At 39.5% G+C, this 27,360-nt stretch overlaps 2 long non-coding RNA genes across 4 annotated transcripts in view; one reads left to right on the top strand and one right to left on the bottom strand.

Annotated features, from left to right (window-relative positions):
* Window positions 1-803: 803 nt before the first annotated feature.
* LOC118352633 (uncharacterized) lies at window positions 804-10,208 on the bottom strand. Its single transcript, XR_004810072.2, has 3 exons — window positions 4,151-10,208; window positions 2,509-2,651; window positions 804-1,237 (listed from the first exon to the last, which is right to left on the bottom strand). It is a non-coding gene; the product is annotated as an uncharacterized LOC118352633 (long non-coding RNA).
* Window positions 10,209-10,233: 25 nt separating this feature from the next.
* LOC118352632 (uncharacterized) overlaps window positions 10,234-27,360 on the top strand; it is a 31,133-nt gene continuing 14,006 nt past the window's right edge. For 2 of the 3 annotated variants that reach the window (XR_004810066.2, XR_007406937.1), the window contains exons 1-3: window positions 10,235-10,503; window positions 10,738-10,818; window positions 14,275-14,381. This is a non-coding gene — a long non-coding RNA (uncharacterized LOC118352632). Of the gene's footprint in view, window positions 10,504-10,737; window positions 10,819-14,274; window positions 14,382-17,249; window positions 17,667-27,360 lie in introns of those variants that run through there. The other variant, XR_004810069.2, reaches the window with a different exon arrangement.

The raw sequence follows: 27,360 nt of genomic DNA, 5'->3' as shown, positions 1-27,360 counted from the left end.
AAGATTTATCCCATTTGAGAGAGAGAGAGAAAGAGAAAGAGAGTATGTGTGCAGGGGGAGGGGCAGAGAGGGGGAAAGGGAGAGAAACAGACTCCTGGTTGAGTGTGGAGCCCACAGTGGGGCTCAATCTCAGGACTCTGAGAGCATGACTGGAGTTGAAATCAAGAGTCAGACACCCAACTGACTGAGCCATCCAGGCACCCCATATTTTCCATGATTTTATAGCATCTTTAGCTCTTTAGCTCATTTTGAAATATTGGTTGCATTTCCTATGTACTTTGTGGGTGTGTCTGACATGCCACTTATTCTCTTCCTTAATCTCTTTTTAAAAAATATTCACTTTGTGTAGGATTCAACTGTGATTATGTTTTGCTGGTTATTATCATGTAAAAGGAGTTTTCCCTTTTAGGTGGGAGTGGAGAAGTTAGAATATCTTTTTCTAGTTTCATGGTTTTAGAGCTCTCTCCTCCTCCTCCTTCTTCCTCCTCCTCTTCCTCTTCCTTTTTTACAGAGCAGTAACAAATACGTCTTTATAATTCAGAGAACTGCCCCCAGTGCTGCTTACCCACAGTTTTATTGGGATCATTTTTTTTTTTCCTGTCCCTATGCTACTCTGTGTTATACTTCCAAAGAAGAAGGAAGGAAAGGAAATTTTGCTTTATTTTTTTGGGCATTCTAGGACCCAGGTTATGCAGTCCCTTAAGATATTTTCATAACATGAAGACTCCTAACTCTGGACACGAAGACTCCTAACTCTGGGAAACGAACTAGGGGTGGTGGAAGGGGAGGAGGGCGGGGGGTGGGGGTGAATGGGTGATGGGCACTGAGGGGGGCACTTGACGGGATGAGCACTGGGTGTTATTCTATATGTTGGCAAATTGAACACCAATAAAAAATAAATTTATTATTAAAAAAATTCTTCAAAACAAAACAAAAGATATTTTCATAAACCTTTGTACTCACCCAAGAATTAGTAAAAAAGTCTGTTGCATATTCAATTGTTTCAAGTTGACCTGCCCCGTTTCCTGGTCAGAGTCAGGATTTAGGGATTCTTCTGTCCTCAAGTCAATCCATTCAATAACCCAGAGTTTCCTTGTGCTTTTTCCTACACAGATGCTGCATAGATTTGGTAGCTCTTAAATATTTAATGGTTTGGAGTTTATGGGGCTACCTTTACTTAGTTTTCTTCAGTAGATGTTGTTCATGGGTTTTGGTTTTGTTGTCTTGGTGGCGCTGTCTGTAATTATGGGCAGATTGGAGAGATTAGGAAATGACATTGCCACATGCATATTGTCAGCATTCCCTCCCAGTGCAATCCTTAATAGCAACCCCTTTACTCTCAGAAGGGAAGTTTGCACAATAAATTGCATGGTTGCCCTACTTATCCTGAATCAGAAATCCAAATGATTCTGGAAGCTGAAAGATTTTGCAATTCATTTGGGTCAATTCCAAACCCTATCTGAACTCACTTGATAGCAGAGGCTGACCTGGTTTGACTTGGAGCTGTGAATACTTTTTATTTTTTCCATTTACTATGAGTATTCATTCATTTTCCTTCAGAAGTATTCATGTCTTTAATTTTAGAATATGGCCTCAGACCCAGTGATGATGATGTCGTAATGCACAGTGGACATCCCCATTTTAAAATATGAAAAACTGTAAAATCTAAAATACTTTTGGATCTACAAAGTCCAGATAAGGAATTGCAGATATGTAAGAGACTTCACCCCCCATTGCAATGAGAAATTACAGCAGGTGAATTTCTGTCCTAAGCCAGCTGATCTTACTTTTCCTGCAGTTAGGAATAGGGCTGTGGCCACTGGTGGGGCTTGTGTGGCATGTGACCATAAAGCTACCTGGGGCAGGAGTGTCCCACTCCCATGCATGGAGGGACAGAGAGGTACATGAAACAGGTACAAAAAGGCCAGCTGTGAGGAGAGACCATGGACTGGAACCAGAAAATAAACACTGCTTATGTCGGCGTTCCAGTTTATGATTTCAATCACTCATGAGTCCTTCCTTTTTTAAGGTTCATTGAGCTATCCCTGTGTTTTTCCAGTAAAGCCCACTCAATTGCTTTAGCCAGCTGGAATGGATTTTTGCTACTTGCAACTGAAAGGCCTTTAATAAGCCACCCATATGGGTGTTCTCTCCCAATGCCATCTTCACAAAAAGGGTCCACTGGATCTCAACACAAAGTGGTGGAAAGCCGGCATCTAACCTCTGACTTGTTGACTCATTGATTTATCAGAGAAGTTCCAGCCTAGGGCTGTATCAGATTAAAAAGAAAAAGGATGTAAAAGAAGAGAAGGCATAGTCTTCACTTTTGGGAAACAAGTTAAATTTAATCCATGGTATTGTCTTTTTGTCTCTTCCCGTCTCTACCAGATAATTCCCTCTCAGGCAGCTTGAACATCTAAAAATAGTCAAAAGGGCAGCTGCAGAAATGATAAGAGGGTCTGACGAGGGATAATCTTATGGAAAATGGAAAGTACAAAAAGTCCTTACATGTGGAAGAACTTGTCATTCATTTATTCATCCAACAAGTATTTATTGGACACCTTCATGTGTCAGGCACTGATCTAGGTGCTGGGGAGGCGGCAGTGAGCAAACCAGGACAAAATCCTGGCCTTTGTAAAGGTGGCATTGTCCTGTGGGAAGCAGAAAAGAAACAAGTATTGTAGGTTAGATGGTTGAGAATTATGGAAAGCAATAAGTGGGAAAGCGGCAGGGAGATTATATGTGGAGTGAGGGCTACAGTTTTAAATAAGGCATTCAGGGAAGGCATCACCAAGAAAATACACTTGAGCAAAGGCCTAGAGGAGGAGAGAGAGCAAGCCATGCAAATATCTGGGTGTAGGGTTCCCCCCCCCACTAAGCAATTCTCCAACATCAGTTGGGTGTCCTACATTCAACTCAATTTGGACACGATCTACCTGGAGACAGTGTCAGATCCCACAGGTTAAGGGCTCAGTCCCACAAGACTGTCCTCCTTCTGTAGACACCAATCACAAGTCCACGTTGTCACCTGGGCCCCTGGCCTACCAACCTGCTATAGATCTGAGGTTCCTAGGACCTCCTCTTTGATTAATTTGCTACAGCAGCTCACAGAACTCAGAGAAACATTTGTCCTACTAGATTACTTTAAAAAAAATTTATTTATTCATGAGAGATACAGAGAGAGAAGCAGAGACACCAGGTAGAGGGAAGAGCAGGCTCCATGCAGGGAGCCTGATGTTGGACCTGATCCCGGGTCTCCAGGATCACGCCCTGGGCCAAAGGCAGGAGCTAAACCGCTGAGCCACCCAGGGATCCCCTATTTTTTTCTTTTTTAAAAGATTTTATTTATTTATTTGACAGAGAGAAAGAGCACAGGCAGGAGGAACAGCAGAGGGAGAGGAAGAAGTAGCCTCCTGCTGAGCAGGGAGCCCTATGTTGGGTCTATCCAGGACCCTGGGATCATGACCTGAGCCACCTAGGTGCCACAAGACTACCTATTTCTTATGAGAGGATATAACTCAGGAATGGCCAGATGGAAGACATGCCCAAGGCAAGGTATGGCGAAAGGGGATGGAGTTTCTATGTCTTCTCTCAGCATGCCATTCATCCTAGTCTCCAGGTGCTCAGCACCCTGGAAGCTCTCCAACCTGTTCATCTGGGTTTTTACAGAGGCCTCATTACGTGGGCATGATTGATTAAATCATTGGCCATTGGTGATTGATTTAACCTCCAGAGGTTGGGGTGTGGGGCTGAGAGTTCCCACCCTCTCATCTCATGGTTCATTCCCCAGCAACCAGCCCCCACCTTAAGGCACTGTCCCAAAGTCACCTCATTAGCGCAGCAAAAGACCTCTCTGTTACTCTCCTTACTTAGGAAATTCCAAGGGTTTAGGAGCTCTGTGCCACAAATGGAGGTGAAGGCCAAATATACATTTCATATTATAAATCACAATACCACGGAGGGCAAAGTGGAGTCAGGGAGAGCGTCTGGGAGGCTGTTACAGAAATTCAAGGAGAGGTAGTAGTGGCTGGGTCCTGGGAGGTGGATTGGAGGCAGGGCTCCTTGCTCAGGACCATGTGTGTTCCTCTTCCATCAAATATGCCCTGCTCTTCTGGGAGTTTTAACAGTGTGCTATTTTTATAATAATTACCTGTTGTAGGTTTATAGGGCGTCCCATGTTTGATGTAGCAATTTATGAAACAATGGCACCATTTTGCACCTTTCATCTTAAGGTTTTGAAGAGGATGACACATTTTTTGCTCTGAGGAAGCCAATTAATTAAGCTGATTCCACCCTTTCCACAGCAAAGGGTGCTACTAGGCCCATTTCAGAGGTGTTAAACTGAGGCCCTGAGCTCCCCACGAAGCCCCTTAGCTCTCAGTCCAGCCCTGCGAGTTCCAGGAGTCCAATTTTGATTTCTGAATATCCTCATCCAAAACTTTTTGAACTTCTGGAACAAACATATAGGTCAAAATGGGAATTATTCCGGAATAATTCTGGGATCTTCATGGTGGGGAAAGGGGCAGGGATTCTAAACAGGAAGTTGAGCCACCTTCCCAGCTATCTTGGGGACTAAAGATTTATTCCCAAAGATGGGGAAATTCTGCTCTGTGCTCGGAGAGAAAAGGCTGAAGAGAGGTGGGTGGCAGGAGGGTGCTCCTAGAGAAATTGAGTCATGAATGTGTTTGCCTGCTTTAGCAATTCTGTGTGCCACTCCCCCCATGGCATCTGCCAGAGTGACACATGCTCTCAGTGGGTCCTGGTGAAGTTCTTGCTTCTTCGAGTATGAATCTTGGGTTAAAAGAAATACATTTTGTGTTCCTAAATGCAAACCAACTACTTTTTTTTTTGGTGGTGCTCAGCCAAAGTCACAGCAATTTATCCCAGTGCTGGAGGAGAAATTGCCCGTACTAAGTGCCCCCATAAGCCCATGTGCACTCAGTAGAGGCGTGGAATGGTGCTGGACTCTATAGTGACTTGAGGCATCCTCAGGAGTTATAGGACTTCACACTGTGTATGGTCCATGCTGACTGCAGGCCCCCACCTCTGTGTGCTCCTCTCATCCCTACTTCTCTGCTGTGGGATCAGAGGCTGAGTCAGGAGCCTTCTGAGTGGATTTTAAAAAAGTAGTAGGTGCTCCAGAAGAGAGTGATCCATTGTTTGTAATTGGAACCGATGTGCACTTGTTTGCCAAGAGGCAGTCAAGTTTACGTCGGCATTTTTCTTCCAAAGTCATGTTCGTGTGTAACTGCGTGGGCCGATGCTACTCTCGGGATTTAGGAACTCAAGGTAGTCGAGGGTTCTTTGGATTCAGGGCAGATTTAATCGCCTTTGCTTACTGCAAGTGAGAAACTGCTTCCTCCAGGCCCTGTTCCTCTGTGTCTCGCGGTGGAGGAGAAAACAAGGCAGCACCAGCCACATATGCGTGTGTGTCTTTTCTGATTGGTCTTGGTTTCAGCAACAGGCCAGCTGGCTGTGTAGGGAAAAAGAAAGAGCTCAATGCACACTGCCTGCGTTGGTCTGAATTTTACTGCTCTGCCAAGGACTTAGAAGGGGCAGCATCTGCATCCACGGCTGTCATGGGCATTCAGGCTCTTGGATAACAAGATAAAGGGCAAAAGCTGAATTTTCTCGTGCCAAGAGGAGGAAGAGTATCAGAGCCAAGAAGATCAAACCACTGCTGCCGAGAGTGGCTAAATGGTACCCATTAACCTCTGTCAGTGCTGGAGTCCTGCAATGGGAATTGTGCCAGAAATCAGCCCTGAGTGAAAAACAAGGTTTGGCTGGCTCCATATTACCCTAGGATGGCGGCATGGGAATTTCCAGTAAAAGAAGCTAAGTTGTTCCATCCCCAGTCTGTAAGGATGAGCCCGGGGTTGGAATCAAGCATTCTGGGAACTGATGAGATGCAGGTCCATGCCTTGTCCCGTGGAGGAAGTGGACAAAAGGAGTTCCTGCTTGCTGCGGTCACGCACCTGGCTTGCAGCCACTTCAGACGGGGAGTGTGCATATCATCACGGGCCAGGAGTTGGCCCACGTTGAGTGTCTGTCTTCTGAGAACTGCTTCCATGTTTCCTGTTGCTGGCATCTGGGGGACTCGCAGTTTTCTACTGCCATTCAGATTCACTGGCTCTGTGCTTTCCCCTGGCGAGGAAGGAACACTCGCCACATGTTGAACGGTGGATGTATCGATACTAGGATTTCATGTGTTTTGCTACAGAGAAGACTGGAGGTACGGACCACCTGAGAGTTCTGCTGGGAAACCCACAAGCAAACCCCTACAAACCACTCCAGAGGAGATCTCCCATCCTTACTCTTTGGTAGATTAGCAGCCTGGCTTAGCTTCTTAGCAAAACCCACCCTTTCCTCTGCTAGTGCCACTGGACGGATGAATTGGGGTGTTTACTGTCACCCTAAGAAGCCAAACACCACACTGAGTTTTATGGAGCAGTTATTAACAAAACCATTTATTCCAAGCCAAAGAGCCCCCAAAATTCAGCCAAGAGCCCAAATAAGCATCTCTGCAGAACAGTGGCCTCCTATTGGCTGAACAAGTCATATTTCAGTAGAATTGTTGGTTTTCATCACTTCTGGATCTTCTATTGTTTGGGTTGTCTTTTTCCAGACGTTTAAGCTTTTCTGGCCACTAATATTAAGGAAAAACATGACTTATTGTAGGAGTCAGTTTTGTTTCTATCAAATGTAGCAAGTCTGCAGAATCCTGGGCTTGGATGAGGAATGCCATTCCACTCTGTCTCTGGGATGGGGAGGTAAAATCGGAGCTTGGATGTAGGAAGTCTTTATTAAAGGAAATCTAATAAGCCATTTTTGAGCAAACATAACCTAGAACGTTGTTTTAAAAACTGTAGGTTATAGCCAAAGTAGCTCCTGACCTGTGTTAAGAAAAAAGTGAAAAAAAGAACAAAACAGAATGCATCAGAGCACATCACACATAATAAAGGTAAGAATCATTTCTCAAAATTTTGTTTCAGTTGCTTGGATATAAATTTGACTGGATTATAATGGAAAACATGTTGCATACAGCAGTTCATAGGCAAGAAAGCTTGAAAATCACTGTTCGTGTCCAGGAGCCAGGAGTCTCTAGGTTCTAGTCCTAATTCTGCTGCTGCCTCCATGAACTTGGGCAAGACCTTTTACTCTTCTGGGTCGCCATTTCTCAACTGAAAAATGAAATTGTCTATGAAGTCTTCTCAGTTCTAACATCCAATAATCAAAGTAAAATTCTCAAAGGAATCCATTTCAGCCTTCAACAGTTATCAATAAAAAATTCTTCTGCGTAGTTAACTTCTTTTTCCTGCATTTTGGAAAGAGATGATTTCCCAAAGAGCTCTGAAACGTGCAGACCACATATATGAACACAGTCCACTTCGGCACATTAACTGAGCTCAGGGACAGAATCTGTGGGTTTCCAACAGCAGTTTTGTACGAGATCTCTCTGGTTACCCTACAATTATGTTTTGGCTATATTTGAAAATATATACAAATCCTCTTTTGGATGGGGGAGGAAGGCGGGTGGGGAAGGGCAAGTAATTGCTCAGGAAATGCTGAACTTGGTTAATTTAGAAACCACTTCCAGCTAATGTTGAGCCTTGGGCCACTCACAGTTCCTGCTTTGTATTATGACTAATGGAATGTCAACGAACCATTGATCTCATAAGAGCAACCAAGGAGACCCAGAGTAAGCAGGCCTCTTGTGGGGAGTGACTGAGAGCTTCTTATTTCTGGGCTGCGGTGCTTTCCAAACAGTCTTTTAAACTATTGATTCCTTCGTTCATAAATTCATAAGAGCATAATTTGGAGGACATTTTTGCACTGCTGCTTGGATCTCATTAGGCTTATTTGGTATCATCTTTCAAATTAATATCTCCCCAAATTCTCATGGAGGAAAAGCAGGGCATCTCAGGCACAACCACCAGGCAGCTGTGTTCTAGGAGTTAAAATGTGTAACTTTAGGAACATGGGTTCTCCTATATAGCTGGTACATGGGTTCCAGGAATGAGAGAGAGCTTCTAAGGACTAAGTCTTAGTCCTGAAGTCAAACTTGTTTGCAACAAAGCAGCAGTATACGTTTTTGACTATCATCTGCATTCATGGTGCTTGAATTCCACCAGGACACTTTGTAACCTCACCAAAATGTCAGAACTGGAAGGAAGACCTGCACACCATCATGTTAAAAACTCTTGTTCTCAGAAGAGCAAAACAGGGCACCCGCTTGTAGCTACCTTTTCTTAGGAAAGATGCATTAAGTGCTTTTGCTTCTTTCCATAAATTTTAAGGAGAGCTTATATTGTTCTTGGAGGTTGATTATAAGTAACTCACTGGCTAATTGTGGATGCAGCTTTGTTTCATGTTGACTTTTGTGACACTGAATTTCAGGACTGGTAAACACAGTGCTGACCAACACCGTACAAAAACATCTTCTATCCACGAGCCAGTCCTCTCAAGACTCAAAGCCTGAGATGCCTTGACATGTACAAGAAAAAGTTGGGGAGGCTTTTATTAGCTTTGATTTTGACCCCCTTCTCATAAATTATGCAAAATGTGTCACTTATATGAACAGCCCAGAAGAGCAGTTGCCAGTTGTAATATAAAAAATGATACCACGGAAACTGAGACCTGGTTGTGGCAGATACCCTGTCAAAGGAATGATTTATAATCTGGGAATACAAGCAGCGAGAGAGGCCCACCAGCTAGGGCTGTATCATCCAAAGCAATCAAATCCCGCAAATATAAAGCAATTTTGTATTACCATTTCCAAGTGCTCCCCACAATAAGGACTCTTGTATGCCCAAGTTTAATATTCAGAGCAGAAACCACAAACTCGAGCAGCCGCTCCTGGTCAGGATAGTTAATAACAGTTCCCAGGCAAAGGCATGCTGCAATAGCATCGCTCCGAGCAGCTGGGGATTTGCTCGTATGGCAGCCTCTCTTGCTGAGAAGTAGGAAGCGATGGTAGGTCAGACATCCATTTGCTTTATAGATTGATATAATTTCATCAGAATTTATGATGTGGGAATTACTGCACAGGCAAGAAATGTAATCTAACCTTCATCTCACACAATGCAGAAAAGATATTATGTTTTTGAGAAAAATACACTGCCTTGTTGAATCAGCTTGCGCACGTGCATTCCTAATGGGTTTCAATATTTCCTTGGACAAGTCATTGCTATTTGCACTGTCTGTATTAAATTGGCTTGTCTAGAAGACGTTTTTTACAAATAATAAGAAATTTTGATGCCATCCCTTCTTTCATTTTTCTCAAGTTCTGGCATGTGAGTTCATTACTGGTAAATTTTAAACATCTGTGGGTGTAATAATAGTTTATCCTAATTTCTCTAGCCCATATTTAAACTTTTTAATATCCAAATAGTGCAATAGCATATATGATTCTCTTTTATCCTTAGGAGGGGTTCATTGAGCTTCAGTGGTCAAGTAGAGTAAATATTGATAGCCTTCAAGGACCTTTCATAGATAATCATCACGGTGAGTCCATAAGTCCTGTTGTTTGGCTCTTGAAGCCATTTTGATTACCTTGAGTTCTATAGTCTTCTTCCGATGGGAATCTGAATATAAAATATATTTTAAAAGGAAGGGCTTTCAAGATGGCCCTTACCCGTGTCATGTAAACACTAAACATATCTTGAATCAAAAATTCTTTTCATATAATTTAAAAAAGAAACAACTTGCAAATATTAGAGCAATGCCCCAAACTGGAAAGTCTACAGAGTATCTTTTTGTAATACCTTTTGATTTCTGCTAGTGACATGAGTGTGTAAATGGCCACAGTTAATCAGGACAACCCAAAGTCACTGTTTTAATTGTGCTTCGTTGAATTGCAAATATGTGGTAGAGTTAAAATGTACATAATCTGGAACTTAATGAAAATAGGTACTTAATAGAAGGCATATTTTATCCAAAGAGGAAAAATACTCATGTTTCAATGGCTGGTGTCTCCAAATAAAAATGGCTATTCTTCATTTGTACCTCCTGCCACACACCATACCAAGGTGCCTACATCCATAAGTCATCTCTGGCCTCGCTTCCTGCTCTGCTTTGAGGTCACCATTACTAGGCTCATACTTCAAATGAGGAAATGGCTGTTTGAAAGTGTTAAGTGCCTTGCTTAAGGGCTCATGAGCAGGGAGGGGTAGAGCCCATGTTCAAACCAAGGCTTGTTGGATTCCAGAGCCTGGATTCTTTTCAGTGTTTCCTGGAGCTCTTCATTCTAGAAGTCTGGCCAGGTTAGGGCTCCTTTCAACTGTTTCTCGACCACTCTAAAGCCTCTCCACATTTTTCTTCCTAGCTATCTTTCACTAAAGAAACTCAGTCTTTTGTAAGATAGAACCAAAAGTCTGCTGAGGTGGGCAGGGTTCAGGAAGCCATTTGTTTTTGTAAGGAAAGAAGAATAGGATCAGAAGCATTGAATGATCTTACCCTCTTCTCCTTTCTTCCTTAACCAGGACTGTGGTGGCTGGTGCTGCGGTAGGCATCTTGTAACCATGAAGCAGAAACTGAGAGCACTTCAGGCATGTTGTCTTGACATTGCTAAGCAACTAAACTAATGCCCACAATGTCCTATCTCCAAATTACTTGTTATATAAGAAAAACAAATGCCTGTTTAAGATGTTTTAAGTAAAGTTTTTACAGCCAAATTTCCTCCAAGGTAAACCCACCCCATCATGTGGAAAACTCATTCAGTCCTTTTTTTTCTCACAGGAAAGACAGAGGAAAGATTTTCTTTCCCCTGAACCTCTGGAGAGCAGAATCTGGTGACTGGGTTCTGGAGAGAAGCCACAGGTGGGATGTTTATAAGGTCGGGTACCCTAGGCACACTAGTGAAAGACTCAGAAAGTGGGGGGAACCCAACAACACTTGCTATCACTCGAGAATCACCTTATTATCTTACTAAATCCATTCTTTTTTTGGGGGGGGGGCTTCTTGATCACCTAATAATAAGGCTTGAATAAAATTGCCAGTGAAGCCTCATGGGATTTAACTTTCCAGAACCTCTTCCCACTAGATCTGTCCAGCCTTTTGTCCATCTTGACTGTTCCATTAAAATCAGTTGCCATATTTAGAAATGAAAATATAAGATTCCCAGTTAAATTTGAATTTTAGAAAAAGAACAGTGTTTTTTTTTTTCTAGTGTAAGTATATCACATGGGATATTTGACGTACAGTGTCCCATGGAATATTTGAGACATATTTTATCCGGCAACTTTAAGACTCGGTCCTTAGCCCAAAGATTTTCCAGCAGACCACTCCATAAAGCCCTTTGTAATTCAGGTACTGGATCCCAAGTAATCTGCCTGCTTTGCTTTATTTTCCCATCTTCATCATCTTTTATTGTTTTCTTTTGTTCCCACATTTGTTTAGCTCCTCCAGTTCCTGTGCCTAATTGATGACTTCCATCTTTTAAACTTTGGCTCTTTCTTAAGGACAGAGATCTACCAGAAACTCTCCCTACACACACACACACACACACACACACACACACACCCCTCCCTTATAGTCATTCCCTGGCAAATCTTGCCCTCACAGATGCTCATGCCCTCTGGCATGGGGGATGGAGAACAATTTCTCCTATGCTAATGGACATGGCTGGTTTATTCCGACTCCAATGATGAAATGTTGTTCTCTAATTTATTTATTGGGCAAGCAGTGATTGAGCACATACTATATGATAGGCGCTGTGGGGGAACAATGAGTAAGACATGATACCTGCCTTTGAAGAGTTGCAGAGATGACCTAAAAGCAAATGATTGCAGAGCTATCAATACTAATAGACAATGAGCAACCCATTGTGGGAGAGAAGGGGCCCTCTGGATTTACCATGGGCACAAATGTCACTTATCTTGTATGGCTGCTCTTCTCATCCCCTGTCCAAATCTATTGTTTCCCATTGACTCAGTTTTATACAATTTCCCACTGGACCATCAGTTGCCTTCTGGATGCATGGTACCTGCCTGCCATGTACTCTGTAAATTCCCTGAGAGCAGGTACAGGGTCTTTTGTATTTGTCTACCTCAGCATCTCTGGCACAGTGAAAGGTCCTCAAAAGTATTTGCAGAGTGAGACATTGATGTGCTTTTTAGTAGGGCTCATGTGTCTTTTATAGGGCTAGAGCACAAGTCGGTTGTTGACCAACAATTAGAGATCATAGCTTTGGAATTTATGGTCACTCGTCAAATTGATAGAGTCAGGCAAAAGTGGTTTACATATAATTCTCAATTTTGTCTAAATTACACTCTCCTGGGGGCCATTCCTTCTAGTTACCCCCAAACAGGTCTGATGTATTATGTTCAAGCATTCCTATACAATATTTATATAAATAATTGCAACGTGGAAAGTCTTCTTCTCTTCTGTAATGTGTCATCACATATACTTTAGGGTCCCTTTTGGGATCCTTTTCATGGGTCGGGGCCTCTGCACGCTCTGTGTGTTTAGAGAATCACTTCTGCGTGTTTGACTTTTTTGTAGGTCTGTTTTTACTTAAGAGCACGCAGGAATGGAAATGTAGCTGTTAAATTAATCTGGCCTTGGTGAAATATGTCTGCTTCACTAGTAAGATTACCAAAATTTACATTTTCGTCACTCTTCAGTACAAGCAGGATTTTAACTCCTCTCTGCTAGATCTTTCCAGAACACATCTCAGGAGACCCAACTACTCCAATAATGATGTCAGTAATGTTGGGGCAAAGTGAAAGGAAGAATTAGCTTTATTAGTGTAGCTCACTTTTAACAGTTGCGTAGGGATGAGAGGCGAACAGTGGGCTTGCAGTCGACCAGGGCTGGAGAGTGTGACTGCCTTACCCTCCTGCAGCTCAAAGTCCCAATCAGATTGTCATGTTGATTGGAGCTACCTAGATGACAAGGGTGCTTGCACAGAGAAAGTTGATGAAAAGGCAGCTCTTCTAGATTTTTCTTTGGGGGAAATGTGTTTTCCTTACTTGTGCTAAAAAATAGTACTGCTTATTATTACTGCCCAAGAAAAGTGATAGGTGTTGTTCAGCATTTTGGATTTGTACAATGTCGAATGGGTTAAATGACAGAATGATCCATGTATTCAGTTTATGCTGCAGAACCTCTGGTTTGGATGAAGTCAGTTAGAATGTACCTCTTGGCCAGCTTTTCTGTTTGTTTGTTTCCCCTTCCACTGTTATCAAATCTAAGGTCTTATTGCTATAGACATGGTTTGCTGCAAAGCCTCCTCACTGTTCTGGCACCTCCAGTCACTTTCCCTTATCCACCTTGTGTATTGACTCCTAACCAATGTCTTGAACACATCTCCTTTAGAGGGCCTCGTTGGAACCATGATCAAATGGGTACAGCAGGAGTCTTCTCCACTTAAGTTCCATCAACAAATCTTCAGCCTTTCCTGAATCATAGTCACTTTTGGAAGTTTTAACAATGTTTGGTGGGTGGAATTTAAGAATGAATGAATAAACAGAATTAAATATAGCTTTTAAAAAAGGTCTGAAATTTGAAAAAAAAATACATCTGAAATGAGTGTTGGTCAAAAGATGCAAAATATTTCTGAGAATGGCTGGAATTTATATTGAAAGAGATAACAGAGGATGCAGAACCATGAAGCATGTGCAGCCTGATGTGAGGAGAGAGAGAGAGGAAGAGGGTGAGGAGGAAGGATGAGGAAAGACAAGAAAGAAATGACTAAAGGAGGAAGCATAACACCAGCTCATCATTAGCAGTAGCAAAATTCAGAATGAAAATATGAAAATTAGATAAGATAGTAAAGATGAACTTGAATCATATGAGCTGAATATATAATAAAAAAATTGACCAAATGGAAGGACAAAGAATAGATCTAACAGGTAAGTAGTAAATTCTTGAAGAACACAGACTATGTATATACACGGGAGGTTGGAAGTTGAGAAGGCTCACGGAGCTAATGTAAGAGAGGTGAAGACGAACACCCAACCCCAGCCTCGTGAAAAGGAACATTGCTAGTTTATAAGTCAAAAACTGAGCTTATCCACTAGAGAGAATAGAACAGAGAGTCTTTTTATCCCTTCCCACTTAAATGACCAAAGCCAGAAACAATGAAACAACATTTCAAGGAGAAATCATGAGACTAAAGAATGCTTGTCATTCATAAGGGCAACCGGAAAAAAAAAAAAAAAAAAAAGGTAACCGAGTCAGTAGTTCACTTATTCAATGGATAAAAAACAAATTCCCTCCCTCTTTCTCTCTCTCTGTCTCTTTTTTCTCTGTCTCTGTCTTTCTCTCTCTCAGTACTTATAGAGTTGTAAGGAAACATGGAAGGTTTCTGGGTGAGCAGTGAGAGACAGCTCCCCAGAGGTCTGCAGGATGAGAAGAAACAATCCAAGGGAAGAAGTGAGGTAGGTGCGTGGAAAGGGATGGTGGGGGAAGGCTGCAGCTGCACCTGGTGGACAGACCGTGTTAAGGGCCTTATGAATCTACCCTGAAGGCCCTGGAGAACTGAAATGTTTCAGTCAAGAGAATAATACAACAATTTTGCATTTTCAAAACTCCTCTGGATGAAGGGGGGGTGGAATAAATCAAAGATGAGTAAAGATTGATGGGGGAGTGATGAGTAAGGACAATGTTTTAGTTGTTCAGACAAGAAATGAAGGCCACGTTGGTGGTGGCAATGGGTGTAGACAGGAGCAGATGGATTTGATAGATAATTACAACGTAGGTGAGAGGCAAGCAAGGAATGGAAGAGGGTGGAGTTGGATATGACATTGATGTTTTTGATGGAGCAAATGGATGGGGGAATTCAGAGGAAGGAGCAGGTTTGGGGGGAAATTAGGGGCCACACATGTAGGTAGGGGTCAGGATCTGTGGGTTTGGGCTGGAGATACTGATTTGAGTGACTTTGGTATGATGAAGGTGATTATGTTCTAGGAGTAGATGCAGGTGACCAGTGTGCATATATAGAATGAATTGAAACCAAAAAGTATTTTCAGAATAGCTGAAATTTTATTTTATTATTATTTTTTTAAGATTTTATTTATTTATTCATGAGAGACCAGAGAGAAAGAGAGGCAGAGACACAGGCAGAGGGAGAGGGAGAAGTAGGTTCCATGCAGGGAGCCCAACGTGGGACTTGATCCCGGGTCTCCAGGATCATGCCCTGGGTTGAAGGCGGCACCAAACCGCTGAGCCACCTGGGTTGCCCAGAATAGCTGAAATTTTAGAACATTTATAAACTAGGTATCTTTTTTCATCAAAGAATGTTGAAGGATGCAATGACTGTGAATCAATAGCCAGTGAAAAACAAATAAGTAATAAACATTAAGGAAAGTGCTGTTATTGACAGATCTAATTGGAGCTACTATTAGACTAAAATAATTTTAAATTAAAAAACCTGAAATCGTGGGGCACCTGGCTAGTGCAGTCAGTTGAGCACGTGACTCTTAATCTCAGGGTCAGGAATTTGAGCCCCACATTGGCTGTAGAGTTTACTAAAAAAAAAAAAAAAAAAAGAGTTTACTTAAAAAAAAATTAAAAGGGAAAAAATAGAAATGTTTCAGAATTTTAGGTCAAAATGAATGGATCAAGGGAAAAGAGGGAATCCCAGAATGATAATGGTTTTTGCCTGCTCTAAGAAGTAATCCAAAGTTGTTTATGACAAATATAGTGAAATATTGTATTAAGAATGATTATCAAATGTTTTACTGTAATAACTGTAGACATCCACGAGGTGTCATCTTAGCCTACAGGCCAAAGAGGGAAAGAGAAATCTTCAATTACAGTGTAATCCTAATTCATATTAAATATACACAAGCCAGAGCAGGGACTTGTTTTATGGTAGGTGTTACTGATATCTTCATTTTACAGATTGGAGACTGAGACTCAGTGAGGCAATGAGATTTTAAGCCCAATGACCTTCCCATGGTTTATTATTTTTATAAGAACCAAACAATATAACAAAAGACAGATCAAGTGTATTAGTAATTATTATACTCTTGTGCAATTATGACTGTCCTAAGCATTTTGATGCTGTCTGCACATAGTAGGCCTTCAAATGAACACTTTCCATATGACTTGATTAATTGATTGATTAGCCAATTATTTAAAACAATAAATATAAGTGCTTAAAATTGCTCTCATTAAAATAAATGCCAAAATATCAGGTGCCTGAGTGGCTCAGTTAGTTAAACATACAACTCTTGGTCTCAGCTCAGGTCTTGATCTTAAGTTGTGAATTCAAACCTCTCATTCGGATCCATGCTGGAATGAAGCCTACTAAAAAAAAAAGCACATCAAAATCACATCCTTAATCCAATAAAGGAGACACACTTGAAAGGAATATATATATATATATATATATATATATATATATATATATATATAGTATACATATGTATATATTGTACATAATATATGTATATATATTTGTATATTGTATATGCGTATAAAACATGTTAAAGGCATGGAGAAAGTGACATTGAAACAGAAAGGAAAGAAAGGAGAATGTAAATGATTAATCACAGTAAATAAGATACTATGTAAGAAAGTGTAAAGTGACATAAGATAGGACATTGTGTGGGGCACCTGGCTGACTTAGTCTGAAGAGTATGGGATTCTAGATCTCAGGATCATAAGTTCAAGCACCATGTTGGGTGTAGACGTACTTAAATAAATAAAACTTAAAAAAAAAAGGATAGGCCATTGTATAATGACAAAAGACAGACTAAAGGTACAAGAATTCTAAAAATATAAAATACTTTTAAGAAAAAAATCTGAAATTGTAAATGGAAAGCACAGAATACCACTAGAGAAGATTTAGTCTTCATATTCTCTTCCTAAACATCAAATATCAAGTGAACAAAATACAGACATTGAGAAGGTTGGAAGAAAAAAAAAAAAACAAAAGAGAAGGTTGAAAAGAGAAATGATGGTGGAATTACTACATTCCTCTTTATAGATCCTCAGAATACTTAAAAACTGATCACAAAATAATTTCACAAGGAAAATCTCCATAAACTTTAAACCCTCAAAGTACAATTCTTTAAAACTATATGAAATGGACTCCAACAAACTACTCAATATTTCAGAATTTATATGTATTCTAAATATGTATATATGAATTATGCAATCAGCTTCAGAGCATGTAAGAAAACTAGAGTTTAACAATCTATATAGAAATAAGTAAATACATAAAAAGATAAATAAACAGATACAAGTTCTAACAAAGCAGAATTTAGACTTTTTTCCATTACATTTTCTTATTCTTACAGAAGGTAGACATCATATCTACTTTTAAGATCTTAGAAAAGAGAGAAAACAATAAACCCAAATAGGTAAGTAGAAGGAAATAATAAAGACACAAGCTGCTATGAGTAGATTATGAATATAAAATGGAATAATTGGGCCACTTGGGTGGCTCAGTGGTTGAGCATCTGCCTTTGGCTCAGAGTGTGACCCGGGGTCCTGGGATGAGTCCTGCATCAGGCTCCCTGCATGGAGCCTGCTTCTCCCTCTGCCTATGTCTCTGCCTCTCTCTGTGTGTGTCTCATGAATAAATACATAAAATCTAACAAAAAAGTGGAATAATTGATAAGCAAATTCAAGCACTGGTTCTTTCAAAAAATGAATGTGTTAGAAAACCCCATGGAACATGTAACTGGAAAGAAAAACCAAGAAAGAAAATTATAAATGAGGCAAATAAAACAATAAAAATAAGGGTGATATCACAAAAGAGATGTAAGCTGTGTGGACAGTTCTGAATACTTTTGAGATGAATGATATTCTAAAAACTCAAATGCTGGGGTGCTTGGGTGGCTCAGGCAGTTAAGCAGCCAACTATTGGTTTCACTCAGATCATGATTTCAGGGTGATGAGATCAGGCCCCAAGAAGTGCTCTGTGCTCAGTTTGGAGTCTGCTTCAGATTCTTTTTCCCTCTCCCTCCAGCTCAGGTTCTCTCTGTCTTTCAAATAAATAAATAAAATCTAAAAAAAAAATAAAAAACTCAAATGCTGAAAATGAGCAGAGGAAGTCTTGAACAGAGCAATACGTGAAGAGATTGAAAAACTATTAAATGATGTTATTCCTCTCCACCAACACCAGAAGGCAAAGAGAACCAACAGATTAAGCAATAGAAAATTCTTGTTATATAATTTTTTATTAGAGAGAGAGAGCATGCACTTGAGGTGGGGGACAGAGAGGGGGAGAGAGAATCTTAAGCAGAATCCATGCTCAGCACAGAGCCTGATGTGGGGCTCCATCTCATGATCTTGAGATCATGACCTGAGGCAAAATCAAGAGTCTGATGCCTAACAGACTGAGCCACCCAGGCATCTGGAAAATGCTTGTTATATAAAGCTAGTTTTGAACACAGTAAAATATGGTAAATTACCTAATTTAATCTACATGACAAATACAGTTTAATCTCAATATATTTGTCAGCCCAAACAGGATAAAGATAACAGAAAACTTATAGATGTAAAATTTTGAAATAAAGAGCAGTATGGATAAATCAGCATTACTCTAAACCAGTAACAATCTGCAGTCCACAAGTTTATCCCTGGAATACAAAGAAAGTTCAAACTAAGAACTAAGAATATAATTACTGAAAAATTAGTAATGAAATATTTCGCACCTGTAGGCTAAAGAAGAAAAAAAAAACCCACATCATTCTTTTTAAATATAGCAAAAAAGGAATTTGACAAAATTTATCATTGCACTAAAAAAATTTAATTGGATAGTGTAGTTTCTTAATAGGATTAAGAGAACCAATTTAAAATATAAATGATGAATATCGATAGGCATTGTCCAGAAGTGAGCTCAAAATAATAAGATATAAAAGGTACCCAGGGTCAGATTAGTCTGTGGTGTTGGTTAACTACTTTCAACAAATACAAAAAGCTCTGTGGACGGTAGGATTGACATCTGATAAGCCTGTGAAGAGTACATGAAGGGAGGGAAGGCTGTTCACTTTGGGCCAAAGAATTTCATTTGGTCAGTGACAGGATTCTGTGGCAGAGACAGTTACCTGCCAGAGTCCTTTCACCTTCTCTCTCAAAGGAACAAAACCCAATTTTTAGGTGGACACATCTCTGCTGAGTAAAAAGATTACATCTTCCAGTCTCCACTATAGCAGCTAGATATGATCATGCACCTAAGTGGTCGTCAGTGAGCTGTGAAACTTCCGGGTAATCTCATTAAATTAGAGGAGGTATACCGTTCTTTCCCCCCTTCTTCCTTCCTGTGGTAGCTTGGAATGAGGTCATGATGGCTGGTGCTCCAATGACCATTTTGGAGCATGCAGATAGAGTCATATACCCAAGTAGGGTGAAGCAGAAACCAGTTCCATCAGGGACTCTCAGCTTGGAGAAGCCTGGCCTATGAATCTGTGAGACTATCTTGTTTTAGCCATGGTTTTCTGGGTCTCTAGTGCTCCTGCTGGAATCTTATTCTAAATGATAAAATTCTCGAGAAATAATATTGAATTGACTTTAATATATAAGTAAATAAATGATTGAGGTCCTAAAGCCTAGACCATTATACTTCTAGCTTAGTTAATTTTTAAGGGAGTAGAAGCTTAACACCCATATTGGCTAACTAAAAACTAATCCTCTTTATCTTTTTCAAAACAAATATTTTCAAAATCAGATACCACAATAAGATAAGCTTTGGGAAACTTATGGCTATAAGCAAGTTCAAGTTAAGGAATGTCCACTGATGCGATGGCTGAGACTTAGGTTTCATGATAGTTAATACACAATCTTTCTTCCTAGCAATAGCTGTATATAAACGTATAAAATATATAAATATATGACACATATATTTATATTATGTATTTATATATAAAAATACATTTATATATTTATAAATTTATATTTATATTTATATATTAATGTATTAATATATAAATATAAGATATAAATATGAAATATCATAAATGTACTATATGTTGTATTAGATGTATATTTAGCTAAATACAAATTAAACATACAAAATAAGTTGTATTACTTTGTACCAACCAAAAAAGTAATCTGAAGTTACACAAGGATCTTATTGACAATAGCATTAAAAAAATATAAAAACTAAATAAATAGCATAATGAAAGGTATGAGTGACTTGTGTTAAGAAATCTTTAATGGGAAATGTAAAACATGAATAAATGGCCTAGAAAAGGTGATGTTAATGAGACATACAGTAGTGTTGATTTGTTCTAAAGTCAGGCTAAAGCAATCTCACTTGAAATTCTAGTTTATTTTAGAAAAAAACAAAAATAATTCATAACTTCATTTTGAAAAATAAATGGGTGTGGCTCTTAAAACTGTCACTTAAAATAAAAGATGCCAGTCCTATCAAATATGAAATCACACTATAAAACAACAGCAGTACAAAAGATAAAACTGGAATACTAACAAATAAAAAGCTCAGTGGAAGAGAATAGAAGCCTATAAATTACAGAAAAATTTAGTATGTAACAAAGTATCATAAGCAAAAAGGAAATGAATTATTTAATAAATATTGAGGGGGAGGAGAATTGTTTTCCTTATTCCTTCTTTCCTATAGACTAAAACTAATCTCCATATGGCAAAAAATTAAGCTGAAAAATCAATGAAAATTAGCTGAAATAAAATAGGATTTCAGATATTTGGAAGGATGAGAACTTTCTTTTTATTTTTAAAAGATTTTGTTTATTTATTTATTTATTTATTTATTTATTTATTTATTTATGAGAGAGAGAGAGAGAGAGAACATGAGCAGGGGGAGGGGCAGAGGCAGAGAGAGAAGCAGACTCTGCTGAGCAGGGAACCCAATGCGGCGTACCAATCCCACGACCTTGGGATCATGACCTGACTTGAAGGCAGATGCTTAACCAACTGAGCCACCTGGGCACCCCTGGAAGGATAAGAACTTTATAAAAATTGAAGCAACTGAAGAAAATACAAAGTAATAGATTGCAAAAAATAATTTTTCAAAATCCCTCTACAGTGAAAATATAGAAATTAAAAATAAAGCAGCCTGTTATAAAATGTATTTATGTCAAAAATGACAAACTGTAGTGCTATTTATAGTATTAAAGATCTCAATCAGCTTTGTAAGAGTAATATTAAGATTTCAATAACTATATGGACCAAAGCCTTACTCCTACAATTCAAGTAGGAGTAAATACACATCACTTGTTTCAAAAACATTTAAATTAGCTAGTGACAAAAATGCAAATAGAAAGTACCATTTATTTTTATTAGGTAAGAATTAAATAATCTAAGAGCACATGACTATAAGATTTTCAGTACATTTGATAAATGATAATTGTTGGAATTAGTATAAGTTATTAGTAAACCTGCTTGGAAACCAATTTGGTAATACAACTCAGCACTGATAAAATATCCGTACTCTCTGATACAGTGCGACCATTCTTGTGAATTCATTCAAAGGAAAAATTAGGAAGCAAAATATGGTATAGGGAGAAATGTATTTACTAAAGCATCACTTAAAATAATACACACACATACAGAAAACCTGCAAAGGGAAATAAAAAGGAGCTAAAACAACAACCATTACAAATTATGGTAAAAATTATGCAACAGCAGAGAAAAGCTTTACTTGATAATGCTAAATTTAAAAAGCATACCATAAAACTGTATAACAGTTGCAGTTGCAGCTACAATAAAATGAGGACAGCAGCACCCCCCTCAAAAGAAAGAAATTTTAAGAGTAGTATTATGCTGAAATTATGGATCATTTTTCCTTATTAAAGTGTTATTTAATTTTGTTAAGAAACCCATTTTAATCAGTATGGATGTGTGGTATGGAGGCATGAGTACAGTGGTTAGTAATTACATATGAACAGTTTACTAGAGATTTTGAAGCTTCAGTTTGCCATTTGTAAAGAGGAGATAATAACAGGATCTACTTCACAGAGTTGTTATAAGAGTTCAATGATGTAATGCGTGTGGCACATGAAGTCCTAGGGCTCACTGGGGTGGAAAGTAACTGACTTTGGAAATGATGATGTAGGGGCTGGTGGCATTGCTGTACCCCTGCCTGTGTATTTCCAGTAGTTTCTCCACTATTCTCACAAAATTGCTCAAACTTCAATCTTCACAATTAAAGGTCACCATCATTCTGTCCATCTTGTCAACCTCATTTCATCTTCAACACCATAAAATAAGCTTTCTGCTCTCATCCAAGATTTTTTTTTTTTCATCCAAGATTTTTAATGTACGGTTACCTAAACATGTAGCCGCAAAACAAATACTCAGAAAAGTCCTGCTCAGGCACTACTTCAGGGGCCTGCAGGTACATTTACATTCTAGAGGATGGAGACAGTTGACAGACAAGTGAACAAATGGAAGAACAAGAAAATGTCTAAGTTCCAAGCCAGGCAGATATTCTGTTGTTCTACTATTATGGTGGTGGGGGTTGTTATGGCAGGTGAAGTCAGCTCTGATTGGTCAGTACTTGTGCCATACCTGGTGTTAAATAGTTTCAACATCACATCTGCTGTTAAATATTTCAAATATTTAAAACTTAAAAGTAGTGCCATGTCCACACTTTTGTTTGGTTATGGCTCATGTTAAAAACATTTCCCTGGACCTCTGCACCAATCCCAAACCTTACCATCCTTCCAGGCTCAACTTAAACTCAATCCTCTGTGGGATACCTCCTCCAGCAGTCTATCCTGATCATTTCTCCTCTCTCTGATATCATCTGTTTCTACTCATATTTCTCTCTCTTTTTTTAAGATTTTATTTATTTATTTGTGAGAGACAAAGAGAGGGAGAGGCAGAGACACAGGTAGAGGGAGAAGCAGGCTCCCTGCAGGGAGCCTGATGTGGAAGTCAATCCCAGGACTCCAGGATCATGCCCTGGGCCGAAGGCAGATGCCCAGCCACTGACCCACCCAGGTGTCCCTACTCATATTTCTCTAACGTGGCAGGAAGAGCCTCAGAACAGAAAACATGCTTCTGTTGTCAATTGGTTGATGGGTGGTTGTTTGTTTGTTCATAAGAATTTCTCACAGGGGCACCTGGGTGGCTCAGATGGTTAAGCATCTGCCTTAGGCTGAGGTCATGATCCCAGGACCCTGGAATCCAGCCCCACATCCAGCTCCCTGCACATCGAAGAGCCTACTTTTCCCTCTGTCCCTCCCCCTGCTTATGCTTTCTCTCTTTCTCTCTCTCTCTCAAATAAATAAGTAAAATCATAAAAAAAATTCTCACAATATCTGTCACAATCGGAACATAGATATAAGATAGGCACCCTCTAAAGAGTATTTGAATCAGTGGAACATTTTAACTAAGAGAAGACCATTTAATTGTCACAGTTCCAGGTTATTTCAAGAAGAGGTATCAAAATTGCTCCACCAAGAACTCCCAAAGGAGAATTTCTGAGATTATTTTCCCTGCACCACTTCCATTAGTGACCAGTTCTGAGAGCAAACTGGTGCCTTATTTCTGCCCTGGACAGAAGCAGTGACAAATATAATTATATAGTTATGGTACATTAGGTGATTTTCTTACAATAAGGGCATTTAAAACGAACCAGTATGTGAGCAATACCTAAAATCTTGGAACTGTCTTGCCTAACCAAAGTGTCTTCTTTCCAAGATGGTACCCTGTTGCCAATACCTAGACATCCAACTCAGGAAGAAACATAAGACATAAAGATGATAGCTTAGTGCTCAGTTTGGGTAGAGACTATAACTTAGAGAAAAGGCTGGAGCCTCACTTTGCAAGCACCCTGTTATAAAGAAATCAGTCAGCTTTCTGCTAGCACTGACCCACCTCGGTATTAACTCTCCAGATTAATGTCCGATCATACCCCAGGAATTATTCATGAAGCCCCTCTGTACAACATAATTGCAGATTTTGGCATCCAGAATGAAGTCTCATTGTTTACAGATTAGCTTCTCTTCCTGTACTACAGAGGAGACAATGATCTGAAACAACTTAGTCTAGGGGGAAGAGTTCATGTATTTTCACATGAAAAAAGCATTTGTCAAATGAGAGATCCCAGGTCTCACTTACACTCCATCTTGAGAGTGGGGGTATGCAGCCACCCTGAGAAGGAGGTGGCCGATGTCTGCTCCAGGCCCATGAATGACTACTTTCATTGTGAATCTTTCCCAAGAGAATGGAATGGCTTTTTATCTACGCTTAAGAATTCGTTTTACCAAACTGTAGCTCTGCTAATCTCTACTATAACATCACCAGGTGTAACTTATGCATGTGGATGAAGAAATCTACTTGTTTCCAGGGAAGGGCACCAATCAACAAACTGTCTAATTCGGGGAATCATTAAAGAGTATTCAATACAATCAAAAAATTAATACACCTCAAAAGAGGTTTAATATTTTACTGTAAATGTCAAGTTGCGCTAGTAATGAGCGTTCCTAATTGTGAGATTTTAGGTAAAATTGTTCAGAATGTGGCTTTTAAAGATGAGGAAAGGGAGCTTTGTTGTTGTTGTTTTTAAGATTTTATTTTATTTATTCATGAGAGACAGAGAGAGAGAGAGAGAGAGGCAGAGACATAGGCAGAGGGAGAAGCAGGGAGCCTGATGCGGGACTCGATCCTGGGACTCCAGGATCATGACCTGAGCTGAAGTCAGATGCTTAACCGCTGAGCCACTCAGATGTCCCAGCTTTTTTGTTGTTTAAGGGAAGTTCATTTATTTTTTTATGTTTACATCAAAGGCAATAGCCTTGAGCCATTTTCTATGAGTCCATTTGGTACATGGGCAGTTGGCTTTCTACGGGATGTGTGTGAGTGGGCATGCATGTGTGTCTAGGGATGTGTGTGTGTGTGTGTGTGTACACTATGTATACATAACAACTTTTACATAAAAAAGTATTTCCTTCTGGTTCTAATGAAAGCATTTTCTGGGGGAAATTAAACAAAAATACTTACCAAAATGGGTGATGTGCTAACCTGATAAGAACTTATATTTTTCTCCTCATTAAATTACATTAGATTAAAGCTATCAAATGACCTGTATATCCTAGGTTCTTGGTCAGTATTAGCAGGGTAACAGTTTTGCCTAATTAAAAAGGGCTTTCTGGTTCTGTAAAATTTGGCAGGGAAGAAAGGTCTCTGAAATACAATGTCTTTGAGTTTGACTCAACTTTTTCCTTCTTGTCTCTGCACGCCAATGATCAGGCCAAGCAGTTTTTCATCGACCTGTTTGAGAGTCTCTGTCTTTCTATATCCAAGCAGGGTATTATTTCTACATCATTTAATCCAATGATTTAGATGCTTGAGCAATAATATTCTTGTACATATCTCATCCCTACTTGACTGTGTATTTGTCGCTTTGACCTGAATATGATTAGTGATTAAGGAAGAAGAAGAAGGAAGTGTGAAAAATCAGTTAGATCAGAAGGTGGGCTACTAAATATAGGGGTTTCACACAGATTGATGAAAAATAGGCCACCGTGGGCTTCTTCTGTGACACAGGAACCTTAACTGCAAGATGTTGCCTTTCATGGAAACTCATTAAATAAAGAAAAAAACACAATCCAATACATATATATATATATATATTATATTCTAATATAATGTAACTTGAGGTTTCATACAGCTATGATTTCTCTTGGCCCGATGAACCATAGGCAATTATTTCCTTCTTATATCACTTCAGTTATTTGGAAAATTTGATAAGAGAGGGGATTCACTCATATAGTATACATTGTGCACATCTGTATCTTACACCTACAGATGTTCCACTTCTTAGCAGAGAAAAAAATATCTGTCTGGCAAATCTGCAATACCCCTAGTTACTCTTCAGCAATCCTTGGGAGGGTTCGAGTTAGCACCTGCGTGAGCCTACCAGCCCACTTTAATTCTGAGAACACTTCAAGAATATCCCACACTGCAGTGGCATGTGGTTTTATCAAGCACTGAAAATGCAATTCTACTTCATATAGATGAGACCTTGAGCATGAGGGTACAATGTTTTGCTCCGGTGTGTTCCTGAATTGGTGTTGCAAATCCCATGTTCTTTTTTTTTTTTTTGTGGGCAAATTGTTAGTTTTCCTAAATATAAAATCTCCCCCAAGCTGACAACAAGGACTTAATGTCTCTTCTATTGCTTTTGAGAAACATGATGGTGTTTCAAAGAGATCTCTCCATGCAAAGGAATCTCTTATAAAATTAGAAAGTGGGACCTCCAGATGAGGTTTTGTGTGCTCTGGTCCTTTGTGTGGCTCCTATTCCTTCTCCTTTTAGACCGTTCTTCACATCTAGTTACTTGTTTACTGTCTATATTTTTCATTAGTCTGTAAACTCTATACTGGAGGGTCCATGTCTGTCTTATTTACATCTATATCCCCTCTACTTAGCCCAGGCCCTGTAGGGTCATGGGCGACACCCAATAAGTATTTGTAAAATAAGTGAGTAGATGGATATAATCTATTCCTTAACATATGCTTAATACATAAAAGTCATTTCGCCTTTTAACCTTTTTTTATGAAGTCCTGTAAAAAAGAGATCAGTAATTCCTGACAGGCTATCCTCCCCGCCCCCCGCAAGAATTATAACATAATGAGCATCATCGACTGCATACTTCAATATTTTGTTGGCAGAGAAAGCAGAGAAGACACTTTCTAAGTAAGCTTTCACTGCAAGTTCTATTTCTTTTCTTTCAATTTAGAAGCTGTAACACTCAACCCCTCTGAGTAATTGTAAAAAAAAAAAAAATCGTTAAGACAAAGATCTGGAAAACCTCTACTCCTGTCTATTCTAGTATGGGCACTTAACTTAGAACTCCTATGTTGTGCCATGCATATGATACCATCCAACATTTTTGCAGTGCTTTCTATGTGCCAGGGACTGGTCTAAGTTATTTATATGCATTACATCCTTACAACAACCATAGGAGGCAAATATTATTATAACTTCATGTTACAGGGGAGGAAATGGACACTTGAAGAGGTTATTTAAGTTGCCGATGTCACACAGTTATTAAGTGTCAGAGGAGGCTTTGCAGTCTCTCCCATGGTCTTAACCCCCGTGGCACTCTGCTGTTTGATGCTGTGAGCATATTATGAGAATGGCCCCATCTTGGTATCACTTTTCCCCTCGTCGCCAGTTCATTGGCGCCGGGGCGAGGGCTCCCATGGCACTTGAACATCAGAGGGGGCTGTTAGGGTCCTTCAAGGTTTTCACTCTGACAAATGATCTCCATGTTTTTTGTTTTTTGTTTTTAAAAACAGGAAGCAAAAAATTTTTAAAAAATAAATAGATAAGTAATTGAAAATTAAAAATATATATATATAAATAAATAAAAAATAAAACCCAGGTAGCTGTGCTTAAAAACGGGAGGCCAAATAAGCTGGTGCGCCAGGACAACCTGCTAGAGAAAAGGGCATATCTCAGAAGCTGCAGAAG

This window comes from Canis lupus, chromosome 28 (genome assembly GCF_003254725.2).
Source record: "Canis lupus dingo isolate Sandy chromosome 28, ASM325472v2, whole genome shotgun sequence".
NCBI classification, from domain to species: domain Eukaryota; kingdom Metazoa; phylum Chordata; class Mammalia; order Carnivora; family Canidae; genus Canis; species Canis lupus.
The sequence above is the reverse complement of the archived record's forward strand: the minus strand, read 5'-3'. Positions and strand labels throughout refer to the sequence as shown.